Below are 20,509 nucleotides of genomic sequence, written 5' to 3' on the forward strand. Positions count from 1 at the left end.
TTAAGATTCATGCTGCAGCAATTTCAGCTCACTATGATTGTGACCCACCATTGTTTTCTCATCCTTTGTTTAAGCAATTTCTTAGAGGGGCAAAGAATATAAGACCCCCACGTAGAGCTCCTACTCCTGCTTGGGACCTCAATTTTGTGTTGGAGAAACTTACTCTACAACCTTTTGAGTCTCGGCTACTGCTGAATTGAAATACTTGTCATGGAAGACTGCTTTTTTGTTGGCCATTACTTCTGCAAGAAGGGTTTCTGAATTGCAGGCCCTTATGGCGGTTGAGCCTTTTTTGATTTTCCATAAGGATAGGGTATCATTACGCACTAATCCTTCCTTTATGCCTAAGGTGGTCTCTAGTGTGGCTTTAAACCAAACTATTCATTTGCCCACTTTTTATGCAGATCCCCAAAATAAGGGGGAAAAGATTTTGCACACTTTAGATGTACACAGGCAGTTGCGTTATTATTTAAGCAGGACTAAGGATTTTAGGCAGTCTCAGCAGTTGTTTGTTTCTTTTGCTTTGAGTTCTCAGGGCAAGCCTGTGTCAAAACAAACTATTTCTAAGTGGATTGGGTTTTGCATTGCATTTTGTTATTCCCATCATGGCAAGGAGATTCCAGCTGGGATCAGGCCTCATTCCACTAGGGCTACTGCCACTTCAACAGCATTTCTAAGGGGTGGCAACTAAGGATATTTTGCAGGCAGCTACTTGGAGTTCAGTGCATACTTTCTCTAAGCATTACCACCTTCCTCTCTACTCTAAATCTAGGGCTGGTTTTGCCACGGCTATTTTGCAGGGCATGTTGACAGCTCCAGCTTCTTTATGATTTGCCAGCCTCCCTTACCTCTGCTTTGGGATTCTACCCAAGTGTTAGGACTGCAGCAATGTGGGATGAAGAACATAGTACAGTTTTGTACCTACCATAAATGTACATGTTCAAGATCCACATTGCTGCAGTCCAATTTACCCTCCCTCCTTCCCTCTGTGTTTAGGGGTGGTTGTGTGGGTGGGGTTGTACTTTGTAAATTGTATATATTGTATATATATTTGGTACAGGAGTGTTTGGTGTTTTTTGGTTTTGGCCTTATCTTTTTAGGGTCTTCTGACATCTGGGGCAAGAAAAGACTGAGGATATGACGTCGGTCATGCGCATTTGTACCCTGACGTCCTGACATCAGACTAATGCGCCCTGACCGACGTCAGCCTTATACTTTGGTATTCGGGCCGACTGGGACAGCGGACTACCCAAGTGTTAGGACTGCAGCAATGTGGATCTTCGAACATCTACATTTATGGTAGGTACAAAACTGTACTTTTCTGAGCTGCAGGCCTTAATGGCAGTAGAGCCTTTTATCTTCCATGTGGATCTGGTTTCTCTTAGAACGAATCCCTCCTTTATGCCTAAGGTGGTTTCTAGCCTGACTCTTAACCAGTCTATCCACCTGCCTACCTTCTTCCCTAATCCTCAGAATAAAGGGGAAAGGTTACTGCATTCCCTGGATGTGCATAGACAGCTTAGATTTTACCTGAACAGGACAGCCTTTTCGAAAGTCGGATCAGTTGTTGGTCAGTTTTGCTCCTGGAGCTCAGGGCAAAGTGATTTCTAAACAGACCATTTCTAAGTGGATTGCTCATTGCATGTTACTTACAGCATGGCAAGGTTCCTCCACAGAGTATTGGGACCCATTCTACTAGAGCAGCCTCTACCTCAGCAGGTTTTTTAAGAGGTGTACCTACTAGGGACATCCTGGAAGCAGCTACCTGGACGTCTGTCCACACTTTCACTAAACATTACAGTTTACCCTTGTTTTCCACGTCCAGAGCTGTTTTTGCCACTGCAGTGTTGCAGGGCATCCTTACCAACCCTTAAACAGTGGGTGATGTTCATTGTGTTTCACTGTTGCAGTCATGACTGTAGGGTTCTTCCCTGCCGGCAGGCAGTCCTCGGTCGGCCAGAATCCCAAAGTCTGGGTCCGGCGTTGGCTGTTCAGCCATGCCCCCTGACGACAGAGCGCCACGAGTACAAAGCTGACAGCCGACGCCATGTTCTCCAGTCTTTCTTGCCGTGCAGTGATAGCAGTTCGCATTTGCCGGTCGGCTGACTCCTGACAATTTCTGCTAAACATACTTCAGTCCGAAGACTTTCTTCTCCTACTCAAAGCTAAGTACCCCATTGGGGAAACTTTTTTCTTGCTCCAGTTCGATGTCAGAAAAAGTTAATAATTGTATTTCATGTGGGAAGCAAATACCTCATAAGGATTTTCATTCTTACTGTATTCCTTGCTTAGGCCCTGACCATGACGTAGCTAGTTGTCAGTTTTGTGCTAGATTCAGTCAACGTACGATTAAATGAAGGTACGATTTTGCATTTCATTACTTCGGTAGGCGCTTTAATTACAAAATGTCTGATTCGGTTCCGGCTACCGGAGTTAACAAATGACGAAAGGGTAAAGACAGGCCTTCGAGGTCCAAATGGGCCGATATTGTACAAGCAGAGCCAGCTTCAGGTTCGGCCGTCGTCAGTGAGGCACTTTTGCAGCCCCTGTCGTCTGCCATTTCGGAACAGATAGCCAAAACGGACTCCCACGAGGAGCCAACTAGGCCTTTGAATATTTCTGTTGCAGGACCTTCGGACAATGCTCCTTCGGATGGGTCCAGAGCCGCTGTGCAGGTACCGGCTTCCGAAGGGGTTTTCAGGCCTACTCAGCTTCTAATAAAGACAAAGGCAAAGACTCCTTCCAAATCAAAGACTACAGCTCAGGCCTCTTCTGATCCGACACCCAAGTCTCAGAAACAGTTACTTAAGATGGCGGAGGACTTACTATGATTAGGGGTTCACGTCCCCCTCCAGATAAGAGGCCAAGGCAGGAAGTGTATTATGACTCCTCTGATCAGGCTTCTGTTTCTTCAGTTTCTTCTTCTGACCAGGAATATTCTTTCCCCCCTTATGAGGATTCTGATGCTGAGGAATCCATTCCTTCAGCTTCTCCCCCTGAGGATTTCTCTTTTGGGGAAACTTTACATGAAATGAGGGAACATTTTCACTGGGAAGGACAGGAGTACTCTGAATCGAAGAAAAGACTCAGGGATTTTCTTCTTCCCCAACATAGACCCCTGGCTAGCCCTCCTATTTTGGATATTGTGGATGATGCTTTTTCGGATGCTAACTTAACTCCGGACTCTCTTCCGCCATCTCCTGTTAAGCCAGACAGATATTATAGGGTTCCTGATTCCCACCAGTTTTTATACAAGAATCCTACTGCTGAACCTGAAACCATTTCTCAGGGTCCTAAGGGGGTTAAGGCCGCTGCTGCTAAAAACCCCATTCCCACTGAGAAGGATTCCAGATCTTTAGAAAGATGGGGCAAAAAAAGTGTACACTTCTGCTACTTTATCTATTAGGGCTTTAAACTGTCAATTTCATATGCTGAAATACCAGCAATTTCTTCTGTCTGTTCTGAAACAAAAGCTAACTTCCATTTCTGCCTGTGCAGATAAGGAATTACATGACTTAATGCATGCCACTGAACAAGTTGGGAAGCATGGTTTACACTGTGGATTTGATGCCTTTGAGGCTTCTTGTAGGGCTGCTGCCTCTGGTACAGTCATTAGAAGGCATGCTTGGTTAAAGGAACAAAACTTGCCAGATCCAGTAAAAGCTAAGTTATTGGATGCTCCTGTTGAGCATATTGTTTTGTTTGGACCTAAGGCTGAAGAGGTGATAAAGAAGATGGAGGACAAGGCAAAATCCATGCAAACGGTTAAAGATTTCTTACAAGTACAGCCACCCAGATTTAGTAGGAATTGGCCTACAAAAAATTGGTCCTTTCCCAATTCAGACAGGCGTCAGAGGGGTAGATACAGATGCTCAGATGCTCCCAAGGAAGGCCTCAAACGCAAGCCTCTTATAGACCAAGACAGTGGACTGCTTCCACCCCTAGGGGAGGAGAGGACAGGTCTCAAGCTCATAGAAAACAGGCTCAATGACTCCCTCTGTTGGGCTGCAGGAGCTTCTTGCCTGGAAGCCCCACTCTTGAGGAAAACTTTCTCTTTTTTCATCTAAATTAGATTCATATAACCCAAGACAAGTGGGTTCTGGATGTGGTTTCAAGAGGTTACATATTCCATTTTCATACCCTACCAAGACCAAGCGGATGGCCGGATCTTCCAAAACATCAATGGTTAGAGGCCTTAAACCAGGTGGAAGCTCTCTTGGCTATGAAAGCCATAGAACTGGTTCCACTTTCAGAGATGGGACAAGGTTTTTATTCAAGGCTTTTTCTAGTCCCCAGAAAGCAACATTCATGGAGACCCATTCTGGATCTGTCAGTCTTGAACACTTTTCTCGAGATACCAAAATTCACGATGCTTACTCTTCAGCAGCTACTTCCAATGCTGACCAAAAATGCATGGATGGTAAATTTGGATTTAAAGGAGGCATATTTACACATTCCCATCAGGCAGGAATGCAGAAAATACCTCAGGTTCAGGGCCGGATCGAGGCACTATCAATTCTCTACGCTGCCCTTTGGATTGTTTACTGCGCCCAGGGTCTTCACCAAATGCCTGGCTCCAGTAGTAGCTTATTGCAGACTCAAGGGAATTCAAATTTACCCTTATCTGGACGATTGTCCAATTCAGGCAGACAGCAAGGATGTCTTACTCCAGCATCTAGAATTTGTTCAGAACCTTCTCAAGTTCCTAGGATTCTCTGTAAACATAAAAAAAGTCAAATTTGACACCCTCACAACAGATGACTTTTCTGGGTGCTCTTCTAAACACCACAACCCAGATGGCATTTCTGACATCTGAAAAACAATTACAGCTAACTTCAACTTTCAAAACCTTGGCAACTTTAACTAAACTTTCTGCAAGGAAATTCCTGCAGGCTTTGGGTTACATGGCCTCCTGTATCCTTCTCGTACCATATGCAAGACTACATATGAGGAAAATTCAGTGGTACCTAAAAAGTGTATGGTCTCAGCATTGCCACAGTTTAGACATACAGATCACCGTCATGCCTTGTCTCCAAAAGGAATTCCTTTGGTGGTCCAAGGCATGTACTCTAAACATAGGAAAACCCTTCAGTCTGCCTCCAGCCACTCAGATACTAACCATGGATGCTTCAGATTATGCATGGGGAGCCCATTTTCAGGGCAACTGTCTGCAGGGCCTTTGGACAAGGGATCATAAGCTCCTGCATATCAATTTAAAGGAAATGTTAGCCATACAGAATGCTCTATTGGCTTTCAGGAATCTTCTACAACCTGGACAGCTACTGATACGGACAGACAACACCACAGTTATGTAGTACATAAACAAGCAAGGGGGATCTCATTCCTATCCCCTTTGCAGACTAGCCATGAATCTATGGAACTCTGCTCTAGCTTGCAAAATGGACCTTCAAGTTCAGTTTCTACCAGGGAAGCAAAACTTCCTGGCAGAGACAGTCTGAGCAGAAACCTGTCTGATCCACACAAATGGATGCTGGACACCGAAATATTCAGGATGATTACAGCAGTCTGGGGATGTCCTCGCATAGACCTCTTTGCATCCCACCTCAATCATCAACTACAGATTTTTTGCACCAGGACTTTCCACGAACTAGCATGGAAAGTGGATACTCTCATTCAGTTGGAGAAACCTCTCTGGGTATGCCTTTCCGCCTGTACCTCTTCTTCCACGGGTGTTATTAAAGATCAAACAGGACAAGCCCAAGATGATAATTTTGCTGGCTCCAAATTGGCCTCAGCAATTTTGGTACCCAACTCTGAAAAACCTTTGTCTGGAGCCCCCTTGGGTATTACCACAGACACCGAACCTTCTGTCCCAGCACCAGGGTCAGGTTCTGCACTCCCATGTCAAAACTCTCAGCTTGGCAGCCTGGTTAATCCAGGGTTTTTGATTCATTCTCTCCTATCCAAGCAGGTTATGGATGTCATTTTAGAAGCCAGACGTCCTAGCACTAAAAAATCTTATGCAGGAAAATGGAAAAGATTTTGCTCTTGGATGCAGGCTCAGGATTCAGATCCTCTTATTCCTAACATTCCTCTGATTTTACTTTACCTGACGGACCTCTTACATAAGGGTCTCTCTTTCTCTTCCATAAAGATCCATGCTTCTGCTATTTCTGCTTACTGTAATACAGACCCTCCTATCTTTTCCCATCAGCTCATGAGACAGTTTCTCAGAGGAGCTAAGAACTTAAGGCCCCCTAGATGATCTCCCATTCCTGCTTGGGATCTCAACTATGTTTTGGAAAAACTCACCTTACATCCTTTTGAGCCTGCTGCCATTTCTGACATCAAGTTTTTATCTTGGAAGACAGCCATTCTGTTAGCTCTGACCTCCGCCAGGAGAGTTTCGGAGTTGCAAGCTCTCATGGCTGTGGAACCTTATATTATTTTTCATCAAAACAGGGTGTCTTTAAGGACTAATACCACTTTCATGCCTAAGGTGGTTTCCAAAGTGGCTTTAAATCAAACTATTCACTTGCCAACTTTTTTCCCCAGTCCTCAAAATAGGGGGGAAAGGGATCTTGCATTCCTTGGATGTGCACAGACAACTAAGTTTTTACGTGGACAGAACCAATTGCATCAGGAAATCAGAGCAATTGTTTGTTTCTTATGCTTCAAGTTCCCAAGGTAAAGCCATTTCAAAACAGACCATTTCTAAATGGATTGCTCATGGAATCAGATTTTGTTATTCACACCATGGAAAGCAAATCCCAGGGAGTATAAGGACTCACTCTACCAGAGCTGCTGCCACTTCAGCTGCCTTCCTCAGGGGAGTTCCTACCAAAGACATTTTGGAAGCTGCAACTTGGAGTTCAGTGCATACTTTTTCCAAGCACTACAATCTACCTCTCTGCTCTAGGTCTAGAGCAGGCTTTGCTTCTGCTGTCTTGCAGGGCCTTTTAGCCGCCCCCTCTACTTTATGACCACCTCCCTTTTATTCTGCTTTGGGATTCAACCCTACAGTCATGACTGCAACAGTGAAACATGATGAACATAGTACAGTTGTGTACACTTACCATAAATGTAGATGTTCGAGTGTCTTCACTGTTGCAGTCTGGGTTTCCCTCCCTCCTGTCCCCTCTTATTTTTTCTTTTGTGTGGTTCCCTTCTTCACCCTTCTTTTGAGGTGTATTTGCAAAGGGTATGGGATCTTACTCATTTTGGAGCACCTGACATCTAGGGCAAGAAAAACTGGAGAACATGGCGTCGGCTGTCAGCTTTGTACTCCTGGCGCTCTGACGTCAGGGAGCATGGCTGAACAGCCGACGCCGGACCCAGACTTTGGGATTCTGGCCGACCGAGGACTGCCTGCCGTCAGGGGTGGAACCCTACAGTCATGACTGCAACAGTGAAGACACTCGAACATCTACATTTATGGTAAGTGTACACAACTGTACTTTCCTCCTCCCTTTTGTCTTTTTCCTGGGCTTTGGGAATCAACCCATTTTATAAGGACTGCAACAGTGAAACACGATGAACATAGTACATTTGTGTACACTTACCATAAATGTAGATGTTCGAGTGAATTCAATGTTGCAGTCCTGGTCCCCCCCCCCCCCATCCCTCTTTTTTCCTAGGGCACAGACTGGATTTTTCTTTTCCTGGTCTAACCTTTTTTGGGGGGCTCCTGACAGTTAAGGCAAGAAAAACTGAGGAAATGGCGTCTGCTGGCCTTCCTTTGTACCTGACGTCAGGCCTAAACCGAAGGCAGCCAGCATCATATACCAAGGAGTTTGGTATTCTGGCCGACTGTGGGCTACCAGGAGCCGGATAACTCATTTTGTAAGGACTGCAACAGTGAATACACTCTAACATCTACATTTATGGTAAGTGTACGCAACTGTACTTTTTCCCTTTTTCATCTAGCCAAGGGCAATCACTAGACATTATCGAACAGACTGTACTTACTCGCATAGCAAAAGGGCACTCTCATTTATTCTAACCTGCAAACTCTTAGTTCGACAGGAGGTAAAAATCTGTTATAAGGAAGTCTGGTATTACCAAATCGAAAAGGTTTTCCATCTGGTAGCAAAAGAGAAGACAAGGATCCTTATCAGCTGGGTATTCCTGTTATCCTCAAATATTTGTATGAGATGTTTAATTCAGGGCTGACATACTTCTCTTTTGATGGTCATTTTTCAGCCATTTCTGCATGTTTGCCTATGGATCCCTCTCTTTCTTCACATTAAAATGTCAAACAATTCCTGAAAACCATCCTTCACATCAGACCCTCAAGAAAAAATGCTTCTCCTCCTTCTCAGGATCTGAACTTTGTATTGGAAAAGTTAACCCTTTCTCCTTACCCAGGACTGATCTTTCTTTTATGCCTAATGTAGTAAATGAAGCATCTTTAAACCAGTCCGTTCATCTTCCCACTTTTTCTAACCCTTAGAATAATGGGGGAGACTATTCATTTACTTAATGTTCACGGACAGCTACGATTCTGTGTACACAGAACTAAGCTAACCAGAAAATCTGACCAATTCTTTATTTTCTTTGAAGGTAAAATGATGGGATTCTTAACATCTTATAAGTTCATAGGTTTATACTAGGCTATCTGCCCCAAGGCATTTATAAGCCTAGCCCGAATTTTTGTGGCTTACGCCACCCCTTATATGAAAAAATACTGTACCCATTAGTTTGTTGTGCCTCTGTCCAGCAGTGACACAGAGATGATTCCCGGGGTAAACCTACGATCTCCCATCCACAGGTCAAGATTTCTCTTGAACAGAGCCAGCGAGGTGCTCTGCCTCACATGGACCGGGACTCTATTCCACAGCATAGGGAGTCTCTGAGTGATAAATCTATCCCTCCAGCACGTCCTATTTATATCCGTGCTAAGGTTTAAGTCGCTTGCTCTAGTGGTTTTGGTGGATTTGGATTTTTTGAGGTGGAGCATGTCCATTAATTCCGGGTTGGACCTGGCCTTGTATGTCAGGCACATGTCACCTCTGAGCAGATGGTATGCGACTGAATAGAGCTGGAGTTTCTTCAATCTGGCAGCATATGACAGATTTTGGAGTCCCTTTATCCTTTTGGTGAGAAACTTTTGGGGTCTCTCCAATTGCTGCAGATGTCGGGCGAGATACATCCCGAATGGGGCATTGTACTCTATCATTGGTCTGATAAGTGAAGAGTACAGGGGAACAATGACCTCACTAGATCTGGATGTGAATCCCTTCATGATCAGGTGGGCAATGTAGAAGGTCTTTCTAACCACTTTAGCAACGTGAGTGTCAAAAGAAAGGCCACTGTCAACCTGGGTCCCCAGGTCCCTGATAACCTCTTCTGTGCTTAGTGGATTGCCACCTATATGGTAGCTTGGGGTTACCTTGTTTTTCCCGAAGGGTATGACTATACATTTTTTGGCGTTTAACTTCAGGCCATGGCTCTGGCACCAGTTATCTGTTTCCGTGAGTCCCTTCTGAAGGATATCAGTGTCCGATGCACTTTCCACTATGGCGCCCAGTTTGCAGTCGTCTGCAAACTTTGTCAGCCAAAGACCTCCCATGTTGGCCTGTACTTCTGAGAAGTAGATGCCGAACAATAGTTGGCCAAGGACCGAGCCCTGTGGGACACCACTTGTGACCGTCTTGGAGTCTGACATAGCGCCAGCAACTCTAACCCTGTGGGTTCTGTCCTTAAGCCAGTTTGCAACCCATCTTGTGACATATGGGTTTACATTTAAGCTGGTAAGTTTTCTTACAATACCCGAGTGGGGTATTGTGTCGAAAGCCTTTGCAAGGTCAAGGTAGGCTGTATGGACTGCCTTTCCCTCATCAATGGCCTTGGTGACTGTTTCGAAGAAGTCGACCAAGTTCAAAAGGCATGATCTTCCCTTGACAAAGCCAAACTGGGTCGGGTCCAATGTCTGCAAGTCCCCTATATCTTTTGTTTATGAGCTCCATTATGATCCTCTCCATAGCTTTGCAGACTAGACTTGTTAAGCTTATGGGGCGGTAATTACCAGGGTCCGTAGAGGCACCACCTTTGTGGAGTGGGACCACAGTTGCCGTACGCCACTCCTTGGGCACGTATCCTGTGGTAAGGCTGAGATTAAACAGCTGCCTTATGTGCGGGTTTAATTCCTCATTTAGCTCGTGTAGCACACAGCCGGGGACACCATCCGGTCCCATTGATGCTGTGTTTTTAGCTTTAGAGAGAGCAGCTTTCACCTGCGTGTTTGAGATGTCTGGGAGGCTACACTCCGCTGGGATAGTTATCTCTCCTTTAGGGGGGTAGAGGGGCGTGAAGTTTGCACTGAACCTGTCTGCCAGTATGTTGGCAATGTCTGTGGGTTCAGTGATTTTTGTATCATTTTGGACTAATTCTGAGCATATCTGGGAGTTTCCACCCAGGTTCCTAACATAGCTGAAAAAGGCCTTATGATTGTCCTTTGAATCCATGGCAATTTTTCTCTCAAAATTGGCCTTAGTTGATTTTATGAGTGCTCGTATTTTTTTACTAATGATGATCAGGGGTGACTTCCCTTTTATGGATTTTGTTCTATCATGTAATAGCTTTCTCCTCTTATTGTAAAGTTTGTTAATGGCTGGGGTCCACCAGACTGGACGTTTGCCCTTTGTGGAAAGAGTCTTGGTTTTATTTGGGATAGAAGGCATTTGTAAGGGCTTCCGCAGCTTCGGTTGTGGTTTCCACTGTCTCGGGGGCCTTGAAGGATACCACACCAGTCTTGAGTAGTGTGAAGTTTGCTTTAGAGAAGTTCTTCACTGTGGTCTTTTTTGTTTGGGGTGGGGGCGGGATGTGGATTTCCAGTGAGATTAGTTTATGATCAGATCTCACCAATGGGGGGTATACTTCCGGTGTGGAGCATTTTGTCCCCATGTTTGTGATAATGAGATCTAGTATATTTTCTCCTCTCGTGGGAACAGTGACTAGCTGTTCCATGGCATTTGAATTTATGAACTCCAGGAACCGTTGGGCTAGAAAGTTAGGGCTTGAGTAATGTTCCCAGTCTATATTCGGGTAGTTGAAGTCACCCAATATGATGGTGTTTGGAGATACATTTATACCCTCCAGTGTCTTCAGGAAGGCTGTGTGGTGTTCCTGAGTTTGAGAGGGTGGCCTGTAGCATGCTACAATTTGTAGAGCAGTTTTGCCTATGGTTAGTTGCACCTGGATGGTTTCGAGCTTGCATTGCCACCAACCTGGAGGTGTGGGTATCCTTTATGAATATGGATACACCGCCGGCTTTTGTGGTGTGGTCCGGGTTTTGGGGCCGGAATGCATGATATGAGGTAAAATAGTGCCGGGGTGCTCTCAGGAGCCTTGAACCAGGTTTCAGTTACAGCACAGACATCGATGTTCTCCATACTGAGAAGGGCCTCGAGTGCGTGCATTTTGAGATTTAGACTTCTGGCATTGAGCAGCATTACCCTCAGTTTCTTCCCATTTTTGTTTTCTAGGGTGGTAGGTTTAGAATTTGAGCCTTGCCTAAAAAAGGCACTATAGGGGTGGCAAGAGCCTTAGCCAATATCCGGAATCCCAGGGGTGACAGGTGCAAGCTGTCCCTTGCGAAGCAGCGTGGCTTGTCAAGCATGTCATCCCAGGCAGACAGACACTGGATCCCCTTTGAATGACACCAGACATTAAGCCAATTGTTAAAGCTGATCATCTTGTCTCTATATTGTGGCATCATTCTTGGTGAAGGAAGGATACTGCTCAGGGTTAGGGTCATACCTGTCTGGGCTACATAATCAGAGAGCTCCTCTGTCTCTTTTCATGTAGTCCAGGGAGGTACGTCTCGGGTCGTTCACACCAGCATGGACAATGACTGTGTCATATTTGTACTTGCCGTGGAGTGACCCGAGTGCTTGTGTTATGTGGCGGATTCTAGCGCCCGATAGGCAGCTTACTGTGACCCTCTCCTTGTTCAGCCTGGTGAGTGGGACGTCAGTGTGTCTGACTATGGAGTCACCTATGACAAGTATGTTTGGTGTTGTATTTGGCTTTAAGGGCTGTGACTGCTTTGCACTCTGCTTTTGTGGTTTGTGTTACTTGTGGGGTGTCTTGAGGTAGCAGTTGTTTGGGTGTCTGCTTTGGAGGCCTCTGCTGTTTAGGTAAACTTTTACTCAGAGCCTCCGAGTATGTCTTTGTGTGTTTGTGTTTGATTCAGTGGTGTGGTAGCATTATGTGAGGCTGGTTTTGTGGTGTGTGTAGTTGCCTTCTCCTCCTGTCTGGTCTTGCCAGTCCTGAGTTGAGAGAGCTCAGCCTCCAGTTTGGCTAAATAGCTGCATCTCTCGCAAGTATTTGTGTTATGTGGGAGGAGGAGAGGGTTGTCTGTGTACATGAGGCAGTTATAATATTGCCTCAAGATTCCCAGATTCACCAGCTGGACCGGAGAGGAGATTGACAACTGACCTTTGGACATGCTAGAATAATATTGGGAATTCCTTAATAATTGAAAACAAGGGCCAGTGGGGAGTGAGGGTGTAGTGCTTTTAATTTTTAGTGCTGACTTATATAATTGCTTTAGTGAGCAAGTGCCAGGTAACTTGAGTGCAATGTGTTACAAGTAACTAAATGCAAAAACGACAAACAGTAACTTTCTTTCAAGTGAAACAAGGAAATAAGTACAGTAAGCAATGCAGATATCACTAGTGATCCACAGAAGTGCCGAGAAGCCGCGTATTAGGTGGAATTAGCTTCCAGGGAAATAACAAGCAAACAACAAGCATATAAACAAAGCTAGATTCAGCAGGCCTGGATCTAGTCTATGGTAGAGCAAACAAGGTGTACCGATTTCAGTAAGATACAGTTCAAATATTCAGGCACTATAAACCTTTAACCAGAAATTCCCAGCTCAGAAGGGCAGAGTCCAGCCTCTTCTCCCACAAGAGTGCAGACCACGAACCTTCTTAATGTAAAATAACTGGCCTGAAGCCCAAGTGCCTAAACCAGAACTAATACACTTGGACACTGGGCTCTCAATCAGCAGTTCCCAACTTAGAAGGATGAAAGCTACCTGTCCTGCCACCACAGTGCTTGCCACAAACCTTCCTAATGTAAAACAACTGGTCTGAAGCCCAAGTGCTTAATCCAAAAGGCTTAGAATGATAGCTACACTGTAATCAAGTTACAACCAAGCAGTAATAAATACAATTGAATACTTTAGAGAATGTCTGGATTAGTGCTCAAGTTACACAAACAACGCTAGATCCAGCAGGCTCGAATCCAGTCTATGCCACAGCAAACAAGGCGCACCAACTTCAGTAAAGCAGTTCAGATATGCATGCACTATAAGCCTTTAACCAGAAATTCCCAGCTCAGAAGGGCAGAGTCCAGCCTCTCCTCCCACAAGAGTGCAGACCACGAACCCTCTTAATGTAAAATAACTGGCCTGAAAGCCCAAGTGCTTAAACCAGAATTAATACACTTTTAGAATAACAGACACTGAGCCCTCAATCAGCAGTTCCCAACCTAGAAGGATGGAAGCTACCTGTTCTGCCACAACAGTGCAGACCACAAACCCTCTCAGTGCAAAACAACTGGTCCGAAGCTCAAGTGTTTAAACCAAAAGGCTTAGAATGAGTTACACCAAGCAGTAATAAATACAATTGAGTATTTTTAAGATGATGCAAAAGTAAAATGAAGTAGGTAGAAACACAAGTACAGTAAAAGCAGATGAAAATTTTTTTTTTTTTTTTTTTTTTTTTATCTGAACAAGTGCTGAGATCAAAGAAACAGATTTGAGAGCTGAAACTAGAAAACTGGCTAGTTATAAGGAAAAAAAATACAAGCTAGAAGGCTTCCCTCAAACACAGAAGGGCTTGGGGGCTCAGAAGCCTACAAATAGTCTATACCACTTAACAGGAAAGGCAGGAAATGAGCTTAATTTTTTTTGTCAGTTTCCCAGATGCTCTCTTTGTACACAGTAGGAGTGCCTGAAATCAGAATATGATCTCACTGCACTCAGTTGAGTGAGCAAATGATATGAGCCCAGAGGTAGGCTGAGGGGCGGGCAGTTTCAAGGCCACAGATTAACACCAAGACAAAACCAGGGTGGGTGGGAATAACTGAAGAGCAGAAAAACTGCCAGCTCAGTTAAAATTCCTTCAACACAGTTTAAATCAAATTAAATACTGTATTTTTTTTTTTTTTTTTTTTAAAGTGCAGATAAAGGTACTTAAATTCTCTTATATGTCCAGTTGAATATAACCAAGTTGTTAGCCAGCCAAAGCTGAGGTTTTTAAGCAGAAAATAAATTTCACAATGCACCACTTAACTAGGCAAGGACAGGAAATCAAGAATGTGGCTACCCCCACACCTGTAATTACTAGCAAATAACAAAATTCAGCAAACACTAGCTTCTGTTCAAGTTACTAAAGAGCAGAAGAGCAGAAAAACTGCCAGCTCAGTTAAAATTCCTTCAACACAGTTTAAATCAAATTAAATACTGTATTTTTTTTTTTAAAGTGCAGATAAAGGTACTTAAATTCTCTTATATGTCCAGTTGAATATAACCAAGTTGTTAGCCAGCCAAAGCTGAGGTTTTTAAGCAGAAAATAAATTTCACAATGCACCACTTAACTAGGCAAGGACAGGAAATCAAAGAATGTGGCTACCCCCACACCTGTAATTACTAGCAAATAACAAAATTCAGCAAACACTAGCTTCTGTTCAAGTTACTAAAGAGCAGAAGAGCAGAAAAACTGCCAGCTCAGTTAAAATTCCTTCAACACAGTTTAAATCAAATTAAATACTGTATTTTTTTTTTTTTTTAAAGTGCAGATAAAGGTACTTAAATTCTCTTATACGTCCAGTTGAATATAACCAAGTTGTTAGCCGGCCAAAGCTGAGGTTTTTAAGCCTTGTTACTCCAGTCTGACTGATGCTTACCAAACTACTTATTGGATCCGATGCAGCCCTTACTAGTACACCCATCTTCAAGTTTCTTTTAAGATGTCTTCCCTCCCATAATCTCCTGGGCCTCTCTCGCTCCCCAGATCTTGGTTGCTACCTTTAGCATTTGGATGAATTGTTTTGACTGCAGCTAATTACTCTCAAACAGGAGGCATGGCAGGAGTTTGTTAAATATTCAGCCTTAATTCAAAAGTTTTGGCTGCTGTATAGGAGCTCCTTTGAAATTCTTCACTTAAAAGTTGTTCTGTTGAATTCATTTTTGTATAGCTTAATTTTCTCTTACCTCCTGCATAGTTCAATCAATAGGCCTAATGACTTCTTGATTAAATATAGTGTGGATATATATATGCATGTTATCCAAAGCAGTAAATTTCCTGTTCTACAGTTGTGATATTTTCTGATGTTAGTGTTGCCAGTAGATCTTTTGTAGCTCTAGTTTTATGTTGTTGACTGTTTTATTAATTAAACTGTTATATTGCTCAGGGGATATTTCTGAGCTGTGTTTTGTTAACAGTGCTACTTTTGTTATTGACTAACGGGATAAAGCTAAAAAATGCTCTCAGGAAGCATGCCAAGTGTAGCCACAAGTTCCTGCCCCAAAACACCAAGGATCTCTGGATGGTGGGCCCGGGACTTGGCCTGGAACACCTGACTATAGAATATGTTGTATGTAAGGCCTTTTGGTCCAGATCATTAGCTGAACATTGAAACAAGCGGATTTTGAAAACATTGCTTTCCCCAGACCTTTCTGACAAACACAGAAAGGAAAAGGAAAAAGCAAGTAAAAAAGGTAAGGGAACCTCACCTCAAGGACCAAAAGTCCAGTGCTGCTGGCCTTTCCTCGTTCAACCCCAAAGATACACAGGATGGCTCCAGGCCCTTCAGCTTTGGCAGCAAAAGATCCTTCATCTTGGATGACTCTGCCTTTAGAGCCAATCACTGTCATCTCGGACAAGTCCTTGAAGCTTACCATCAGTACACATCCCTCAGACAGGGAATTTTGTAACTAGACCATCTTCCATTTCTTTACTGTACTCAGGTTGGTCTTTCAGGAGCACCAGTGATGTGAATTGAGACTGCATAAGGAGAGACTCTCTAAAATCCGTATTGAAATGGGTGTTACCACATCCCTTTTTGTTTCTAGGGCAGTTTGGGCTGGCCCTTAATCTCTTCTACTTGGTCCTTCTAGGTTTCGGCAGTGGCAGGTTCTGAGTGGAGGCATCACCCAGAGCCTGTATTTCCAGAGTTGACTTTGAGATGCTTACCTTTGCATCATATCTTTCCCATATGATTTATTCAATGCAGAGACATTCAGCACTGACAGAGTCTTGAGGCCCAAGTGCTTGACGCCAGGTCTTCATATTTGTCTTTGGCACCAACACATTTGGTGCCTTTTTCAGTGTGGGAGACCTCAGCCCTTGATATATCGGCACTGATCTCTTCCTTCAAGCCCTCTGGATTGTCAATGTGTAGGGGATGCCTTCCTTGAGACTGCTTACGTTTACTTCATCGGGGACTGATGAGATGCTGGGTCAAACCTCTCCTTTACCAGTGGATCTTGGGTCAGTATTCAAGGTTATGGAGAAGGATGATTGTTTCTTCACTGAGAACATCAAGGCAGCTCCTATACTGCTAGCTCCACCCCCCCCCCTCCTGAAACCCTAAAATCTGTACCTCAGCTCCTTTATCAGTTGTCCCAAGGTCAGAGCAGATACAGTAGCCTCAAGTAATCTGCACAGGATTCTCTTCATCATCTGAATAGTCATACTCCATCCCACCAGATGTTCCTAGGAAGAGGACATGCAAAAGGAGATGTATAGACTCTCCTACAGATTCCCTCACCTCTGCACCAACTTGGATAATTGAGAGGGTTCCCCAGGAGGTTGCCACATTTGGCAAAATCCTAAAATTGATGAGACAGAGTGGGTCCTGGCCAATAGACTCCCCTCGTCAGGATGAGGAGTTGTTACTTGAGGCTTTTCACTCTGCACCATTTATGTCCTGGATGGTCCCCGTTGCTGACAGTGTAATTGATTTGGCAAACAGGAGGCATGGCAGGAGCCTGATTCCTCTAAAATCATCCTGAGAAAATGTTGACAAAATTCTCCATCCCCTAAGGATAGGCAGCAGTGGTCAAAGGAACCTTGTGCGTACTCCTTAATTGTAGCTGTCCAAAACAGATGTCCATCCACTCAGCAAGAAGTCTTTGGCAATAGATGGGAGTGAGGAATCATACTTGCCATCACACAGGACTCTAGAATGAGAGAGAATATCAGGAGACTTTATAGTACCCTTTGCCATTCACCATGGTATGAAACCCAACCGCTTCCAGAAGTTCCACCCCACTAACAAAAAGCAGCTGGAAGAGAAAGTCTACCTCTGTTTGAAAAAAACAACATCCAAGAGGTGCCACCAGACCACAGAGGGTCTGGAGTCTGTTCAAGTCTTTTCAGTGCCAAAAACAAGGACCTAATGCCCATTCTTGACCTTGGTGACCTAAACCTTTACATTCAAAAGATCCCTTTCAGAATTGTTCCGGTGCAGTCAATTTTACCGTGACTAAAAGGAACCATTTGAATGAGCTATGTAAATTTCCAGGATGCCTACTTACAAATTAGGATTTTAAAGGTATCCAGGAGATTTCTGAGCTTCCAGCTAGGAAGCCAGTCATTATCAATTCAAAGCTCTGCCCTTCAGTCTAACCACCACTCCCCCCCCATCCAGAGGGTGTTTGTCATGTTACATGGCTGTAGTCACAGTGCATCTGCAACTCGGAGGAATCCAAGCATTCCCTTACTTGAATGATTGGCTCCTTGCTGCTATATGACCAGGGGAGTCTGTAGTCAAAGCCAGAGACTGCTTGCTACAACTTTTCCTATCCTTTGGTATCTCTGCAAACTATGAAAAATTCAGTCTATATCCAGAGCAGTCCATACTTTTTATTATATTCCTTCTAGGTACAATTGGAAGTGGAGGCAGCCTTCCTTCAGAAAGATTTCAGATCCTCAGAGCCTCTAACCAACATCTCTTGGCCCACCCTTTTCCACCAGCAGTCTTGGTACTTTGGGTACTAGGTCTTATGACTTCCACTGTACTCATGGATTCCCATGCATGCTATTACATGAGCATTCTGCAGTGGCTATTCTAGAGTCCAATGGTCCCAGATAGCAGACCATTCTGTTACTCCAGTAATTCTAACTCAGTTGTGCAGGGCTCATTTAAAATGATGTTTCACCTTACAATAGGATCTAAGCAGGGAGACTTTCTTCATCTTCCAGTGGCAGCAATCACCACCACCTTATGGGTAGGGGGATTTTCAGTGGGTGTATATTCCATGCAGTGTGGAATCAGAAAGCAGTAAATCTTCACATAAATATCCTGGGGATGAGACTGGTCCCCCTCCATCACTGCATGAATTTCAGGACCTTCTCCCTCAGAGTTATTTCCAGTCAGACAACATGTCAATAGTATGGTATTTGAACAAAGAACCACCAAATCTTTACCCCATGTATTGAGAGGCCATGAGGGTCTGACAATGGGTGGTTGCTTTGCAGCATTTTCCAGGGAAAGAGAACTGACTTGTATGCTCAACAGAACTATTTTAATACCTCATGAGTAGTCTGAGTCCAGTGGTAGCTCATCAAATGTTTTAATCACTGGAGCTTGCTTTGCTGCAATCTTTGCTTCCCCCACAGGCACTAATGTGGCAGCTACTTTGAACTTCTGGAGGAATCAATGCAATCACCAAGGGACACTGATGTCAAGAGAGTGGCCTGCTGGTCTCCTCTATGCCTTTTCACCTCTGCCATTCATAGACTGATGCTACATAAAGCAGTTGCATATAAAGCCAAGGTGATTCTCATTGCTGCATGCTGGCCATGACAAATAGTTTCCCTTTCTCGGGCCTCTTGAAGCGCTCATGGCTTCAAGGTCTCCACCCAGATGATCTCCATCACCCATCTGGTCAGCCTCTCCTGAACTCGTTCAACCTGATGTTAACTACTTGGTTTCTCTAGTTCTTTTAATGGCCAACAACACATTATCGCAGATTGCATGTAGCATTATTTCTGCACCTCAAAAGGAATAAACTCTTTTTAAGGTGCACAGAAGTACATGGAAGCACTCTGTTCTGGAGATACTACACTTTCTTTCAACATTATTTGATGAAGAATCACAACCAGCTTCTATTTCAAATTTCTGTGACAACATCAGTACTGTTGCCATTGCTTTTCACAAGCTGTGCAAGGCTTTTCCGAATGGAACCTTTCTTCTTCGCCCTCCTGTTAAAGTTGCCGTTTCATCTTGGAACCTCAGTTTTGTAGTGGAAGACTTGTGTAGAAACCAGTGTGCACCCTTTTCACAGGTAAAATTCCTATCCTGGAAGAACCTCTTGCTAGCAGCAATGTCTTCCAAATCAATCATAGAATTATAAGCCCTGGTCTCCTGCCCTCCATATTTACTTTTCCATAAAGGTAGTTTGTTTCAGGACTAATCCTTTTGTCACCAAGAATGCTACAGAGGTTTTTTTTGAACCAGTCCATACATCTCCCTGTTTTCTTACGGAAGCATTCTAACCAGGGGAAGAGTATATTCTTCATATGTTAGGCGTTCATAAACCACTCAGATTCTGTCTTCGCAGGACCAATGCATACAGAAAGGATAAAGCAGTTCATCGCCTTCTAGCCTTACATACTAGGACAAAAGTATTTACAGTAACCCTTTCTAGATAGCTGTCTGGTTGTGTTTCATTTGCATATAACAAAATAAACCTCTGCAAAGTTATCTAAAGTTACATTCCACAAGATCGCTCTCAAGCTCCACAGCCTTTATCAGGAGTTCGAGTTGATGAAATCTGTGGTTTAACAACTTGGTCTACATTGCACACATTTGCCAAACACTTAGTTGGATCTATTATCCAGATCTGTGCCCGCCACTAGGGCAATAATCCTGAATGTTATCTTGTTATAGAAGCATGCGTAGTTTTGAGTAGCTTGGGATTCTGATCCATCAATCGGACAGACAGGAAAGATAAAAAATTATGTACTTTATACACTGGATCCTTTCATGTTACTCCATCCAATGTGACATTCTTCCCTCTGTTCCTCTTCCAAATTGTCAGTCTACTAAGGCCCTGGTAGACCATGAAAGTTGTTCTCCCCATCTCTCCCACACTCCTCTAGCAGTAATGGCCTTCCATTATTAGTCTGCAAATTCTATCTGAGAAGTAGACCCAGAGTATTATGGTAGGGTAAATATCTTGAGCTCGGGGCTGGAAGTATTGGCACTGTGGATTGGATCTGACAAGTGTCTCGGTACCCATTAGCCATATTGGACAGACTAGGATGAAAGGATTCATCACAACAGTAAGAACATTGCTTCCATTTTTTCCTGTGAGAAAACAAACCATTTCCCAATGGATGTTTCTTGTCGTATCGTTTTATTGCATTTTTCATAGAAAATCCCTCCAAAGTCAGATAAAAGCTCATTTTGCTAAAGCTATTGCCTCTTCAGAATCCTTTCTCAAGTGTCTGAACATAAGAATTATTTTTTTTTCTTAGACCATTAGCCTCACACACTTAGGAAAAAGAAAACTTTGTGGAACTCC

General features: G+C 43.8%; 1 protein-coding gene across 1 annotated transcript in view; it reads left to right on the top strand.

Moving 5' to 3' along the window:
* Positions 1-20,509, top strand: part of SERPINI1 (serpin family I member 1) — a 645,085-nt gene that overhangs the window by 182,495 nt on the left and 442,081 nt on the right. The window lies entirely within an intron of this gene.

This window comes from Protopterus annectens, chromosome 4.part1, assembly GCF_019279795.1.
Source record: "Protopterus annectens isolate FY-2018-M chromosome 4.part1, PAN1.0, whole genome shotgun sequence".
NCBI lineage: Eukaryota > Metazoa > Chordata > Ceratodontiformes > Protopteridae > Protopterus > Protopterus annectens.